Source organism: Gossypium hirsutum, chromosome A03 (genome assembly GCF_007990345.1).
Source record: "Gossypium hirsutum isolate 1008001.06 chromosome A03, Gossypium_hirsutum_v2.1, whole genome shotgun sequence".
Taxonomy (NCBI): Eukaryota; Viridiplantae; Streptophyta; class Magnoliopsida; order Malvales; family Malvaceae; genus Gossypium; species Gossypium hirsutum.
Genome location: NC_053426.1, coordinates 7,122,469 through 7,128,638, shown reverse-complemented (window position 1 = coordinate 7,128,638; position 6,170 = coordinate 7,122,469).

The following is a 6,170-nucleotide window of genomic DNA, read 5'->3' as shown; positions in this document are numbered from 1 at the left end:
CTACTCTGTAATTATTCTGAAATGTGTCATACCGACACTAATTGGTGTGTAGGGCTAGATGGGTACTTGATACCCTATATGGTGTGTTGGGATGGTCGAAGATAGTGTGTAATGGATGGGGTAGGAAATTGCATCTGATTCTGATCTATTCTGCATCTGCATCTAATTTGTTTTGCATTTTATCTGAACTGTTACAATAATACTGGGTATCATATGTTTCTAGTTATGTATCTGAAATGGAAAATTTATTATATTAATTATGTTGATGTCTTGTCTTTACATCGGTTACACACATTGAGTTATAAACTTTTTCTATTTGTTAACTGAATTGTAGGTAACCCATAGACTTAGGCGGTTCGACGCTGCAATAGCTCGGTCATCTCTTTACAGCTTACTTAAAGTTTTATATGGATTTATCATTTTAGATGTTTATTTCGGATTTTCATTTATACTTTGGATTTTTACATTGGTTTGATTTTATAAATAGTTTTGACTGTTAAACTTTAAATAGTTAAGGTTGGTTTTCAATTTATGGTTTGATGTAACCTCTAGACTTAGTCTCAAAGTCTAGGCTGAGTATAGGGTGTTACAATTATGTGATATGTACGTATGATATTTTGATTATGCATGTGCATTGGGGTGGGTTTTAATATGATGAAAAAAGTGTTTCTTGGCAGTATTACTGCAATTATGGCAGTTAAACTACAATATTTTTCTGGCAACTCAGCTGCACTATTATGAGTGGCATACCACCACAACCCGGTGTGATTGGATGGATAGACTCTTGTAGTCCTATTTGGTGTGATTGGTTGGACGAAGTTGGTGTGTAGTGGATGAGGGTAGGATTTTTTCTGATCTAATATGACATTCTGATATGATATTTTTATGTGTACATTATAAGTACTACGTTGATATTTACATTTGTACATGTTATAAGTAAAAATTCTATTAGTGGGTCGAGTCACGCACTAGGTTTTTAGCTCACTCGTTTTTTTAATACATTTCAGATGATCTTTAATCTTAGGACCAAACGGCGTGCGAGAGCTCAGATTATTTTCTCAGCTAATTAAATATGGTGATTTACATTAGTAATTTATTTGGACTTTTGGGATTGTAATCCACTTTTGGGCTTTGCTTTGATTTTTGTTTTATTCGTCAGTATTTGATATTTTTAAACATAAAAACTGAAAAAAAATCGCACGGCTTAACAAACTAAAATTCGAATTTCAAAAATAAAATATTTGAAGTTTTCCACTGCACAAATAAGTAATCACCAAGTTTTTTTTAAAATAAAAAAAATAGCTTTTAACAAATGTTAACATTAATTGGAAACGATTTGCCCAAAATTAATGCTTTCAAAGTAAATGAATTTGAATTCAAATTTTAGGTTTGAAATAAGTGTTTCTGGACTTAAGTTTTTCCTAAATATTTGTGAGAGTTCTGCCAAATTTTATGCTTTCAAAACGCACAACTATATTGATTTTTAATTAGTTTTTCAAACAAGTCAATGTAACTCCTCCAAATTTGACCATAATTTCTAGGTCAGGTTTGAAGTGTTACACAATAAATATATATGCAACACTAAATGCAACGTAGTTGATGACATGCAATCAAAATTCATATTTCTTTTTTTAAGATCAAAAGACATAATCTTGAGATACCCCACATTTTCATGCATTTTATGTTAAAAAAATTTCAAAACATAAGGTGTGTTATATTTTCATATAAGGAATCTAATTACAAAAACCTAAAGCATCACATGCAAGGGAAAGAATCAACCAGTTTGAATTGAACTAAACTTACTAACTCAAGCCTCATGCACATATGTCCATCCTCTTACTTTAGCTTTTATAAACCCAAAGTAAAATAATACCATATAAACATCATTTTCATAGATTTATTTAAAAGATATAGGATTTGTACATAAAATTCCCAATAATTATTTAGGTCAACGAAGAAGTTAAAATATTGTCTGACACATGATTTATCACTTTTATTTGAAGTTGGTGAGCCTCTTTTACTACAATGCTGCCTTGGAAACTTTTTGTTCACTGAGGCAATGCTCTTTGTATGGAACTATTGGGTTTTTGGAGGAGCAGAGGAAGAAATACAGGACACAAGGCAAGGCAGCAAGATGCAAAAAAAAAATTTACTTGCTCACAAATGGGCAGAAGGGAGCTTATGGCTGATAGCTCATTTTGCTCAATTTTTCAATAAGAAAAACAATACATTTATAGTTAAATACATCATCAAATACTACCTACTACCACTAAGTAGCCTAGGAACTTGATAAACATTACTTGTACACATAAACAAGCCACCTAAACTAGTTATTCAACACATAAACATATTAAGCTGTCATCAGCTTGTTCATTTTCAACTAGTTTGATTACAATGAAACTAAACAAAAACCTTACTGTTATAGCAAGCATACATGCTACAACATGTTTACAAGCTGTATGCACTTCATCCAGAAATATTATAGCAGCATGGTAGGCTAATTTTCAACACTCCTCATTGGACTCCATGCTGTGAGTACCAATCATTCATCAAGTTTTTTGAGCTTGGCAGTCCTTAGATGCTTTATTTCAAGCTGAACCTGCACAAGCACTTCATTTTCAACTTATCTTCCACCTTGGCCTCATTATCAACAAAATCTGACTCATACAATTGACTATCCAATCTTTTGTGCCAAATATTTGTTCTTCAAATGTAGTCTTCTCCTCCTTCATAGCATTGGTTGGTAACTTGTCTTGTTCCCTTGTTCATTACTGTCCTATTTCTTCTTGCATATACAGTTTGCGAGTATAGTCAGCTTGCCTTCAGTCTGCCATTTTGGCTTGCACTTTTCTGCTCGCACTAGGCTGAGCTTGCACATTTGACAAGTTCGCATTTTTTCTTACTTCTTTAACAGGTGTCTTCAACTCTAATCGCACTAGGCTGAGCTTGCACCTTTGATAGGCTCACATTTTTTCTTATTGTTTTCAACGGGTGTCTTCAACAGACTAGCAACTATACAGGGCTCGCTTGTACATTGGAAAGCTTACATACTTTCCTTGAAACTCCTCATTCAGCCTATTCAAGCTTGTTTTGGAGTCTCATAGGGTTGAGCTATTGCTGTCTTCTACAAGCAGTCTTAAATGACATGCTTTAGAAGCTTCTTTCTTTTTAATGAGCAGCAGAAGTGACCCTCAAAGACTTAGGCTCATGATACCAATTTTTGGGTTTTTGGAGGAGTAGAGGAAGAAATACAGGACACAAGACAAGGCAGCAAAAAAAATAATTTTTACTTGCTCATAAATGTGCAGCAAGGGAGCTTATGGCTGATAGCTCATTTTGCTCAATTTTTTTAATAAGAAAAACAATACATTTATAGTCAAATACATCACTAAATACTACCTAATACCACTAAGTGGCTTAGAAACTTGATAAACATTGCTTGTACACATAAACAAGCCACCTAAACTAGTCATTCAACACCTAAACATATCAAGCTGTCATCAGCTTGTTCATTTTCAACTAGTTTGATTACAATGAAACTAAACAAAAACCTTGCTATTACAGTTTACAAGCTGTATGCACTTCATCCAGAAATATTATAGCAGCATGGTAGGTCAATTTTCTATAGGCACAAATGTGTCACAGTACACAACTTGATCTACACAATGTTAAGGCACCCCAATTAGAAGTAATTAAGCAAACAATATTTGATTCATGGAACCAATGAAGAAACTCTTTAACATTTGACAGTGTCATCAGCCCTAAAAACATCTTTTTTTCTACTACTAGTTCAATATATGACACTGACATTTACCTATGGACACCAAATATAGGGTGAGTGTCGGATTCATATATTTAGAGGACTATACCTTCAAACGCATGTTTGAATATGTTTTAGACTGTTGGGGATCGACTCGCGAGTAAATATAATTTTACTATAATGACAAGAACGAAGAGTACAAAAGACAGAAATAAAAACTAAACCTTGAAACCAAACAAAAAAAACCCCCCAAAACGTGAACGCAAAATTCTCCAAAAGTGTTATGAGTTCTAATCTTTTAATGGGTGTAGTTTCTAATGTTGTAAAATAGCCTATTTATAGGCTAGGTCAAATAATAATAAAATAATCTAGACTAATTCGAGTTCGACTGAAACAAATAAATAGAATTTAACTAAAAGATTATCTCTCAAATTTGATTAAAATATGAGACATACTCAACGCAGACGTATATGTCGAACAGGAATACCTTAACGAAAATAAAGAATTCGATTAGCATAATCGATTAAATACGCTAATTGAGGCAAGCTTTTCAGAATGCTAACAAGGTAGAACAATTTCTTCATACACCATAAACAGCTAATTTAAACTGAGTTATAATGTAAATGAGCGATTGAAAGCCTAAAACGTGGATTGACATTATCCACAAGTAGCATTCTCAAGTCTGGATGATTTCTGGAAAAGCAAATTTCAAGCTTCAAATCAAGCAGCCATTTCAGAGTTAGATCCGTGCTATTCTTTTCTACAAGCAAACACATTAAAAAATAAGCTTCTTTATAAAGTGAAGGATAAATGCTTATTTTTTTTAATGTGCCATGGAGTTTGTTCTCACTCTTTAGCCTACTGCAGGCAGTGAAGAATCCGTTTTTCGGTGTTAAGCCACTGCTTCAGTCGCTTATAAAGCTGGCTAAAAGCTTAAAACCCTACCACCATTGTAGTTAGAGCTTTGGATGTTGAAGTAATTGATGAACTGAAAGAGCTGTTACTTGATCATAGGCATAAAACTAGAAGTTGACATAGTCTATGAGGTCGCCATAGCTTTTCAACAAGGCATTGTAATGGCTTTGAACGTCATCATCAAATGGCGCTATGGAAGCGAAAGAGATGGCATGTCATATGGCAAAGGAAAACCTTGAAAATGAAAAGGGCAATGAGTAGCTTAAAAAACTCAATTGCTACTGTGATGTAGGCTTTGAGTTGAAGAATTAGTATCCTAAAAAGGTTACTATATAGGCATTAGAATACAAAATAAAATGGTGTATTATTATTGTAATTTTTTATTCTCAACTTTCTTATAAGATTCTTAGAAATTAGAAAGATATATTAATTACAAATGAAGAGAAAAAAAGATCTTTGAAAGCAACTCAATGTACTCTACATTTGGATGTTTATAATTGATGGAAGAAACATGAAATTTGGTGGAATTCCAAAACAGATTAAATTTTCCATTGCTCTTATATGAAATGGGTGGAAACCCAAAACAAAAAATGCACACATATCATTATAGTGCATGGTAAAATGAGCAATCATACACTGAACTTCTATAAGAAAGAAAGCCAAAACAAAACGAGGACAAATGAGCCCACTATATACCAAAGAAATATCAACCAAGTTTTAGAGAACATAAAAAAGGCTCATTTGAATTAGTTTGCCTTCACAAATTCATTGGTTTTAGCTATAAAAACCTTGTCTGTACATAATCTCATGCAAACTACCAAAGCCAACAGTAATTTTACTAACAATCTCACATCACAGTATTTTGATGACTATTCAGAGAACCCTAAAAAGTAGTAAACTAAATATGAAAAATAGAACCAGCAACAGTTGTTTCTTCCTTGTAAGAATTGCATTCTTAATGAACTCTGATTTAAGGGGTTTTTTCATCTTCGACTGGCTGATTTGTGTGAGCATAACGCAACTGGTTTCCATTCCAACATAGTGTCTGATTCCTACAGACACCACCATTTTCATTCAAAAACTAGCTTTCGAATTTCATTGTCTTAGCTTCATTTTAGAATACTATTTTGTTCGTGATAGGGAAAAAAATACTTACGGATAAAGTAAATAATTTCCTTCGTGTATACCATGGACAAGCTGATCGCGGTCGAGTTGAAAACAGTATGATTAAGGGGCATCCGGATAGTGTTTGTAAACAATCATCCAAAAAAACAACGAAACAAAACAAAACAGAGTCATACAATAAAGAAAATGTAAAACACATACAAGTCTCTCGCCAAGGGTTTTGTTGCATCCTTTACAACGGAAAAAAACCATAGGTAGATCATTGAAATACCAACCAGACGGTCTTGGATCGGTGTTCACATTGACACTGTAAATATCAATCAACCACAAAGATTAAATTGTAATTTGGGTGATTGTGTACTTGATTACA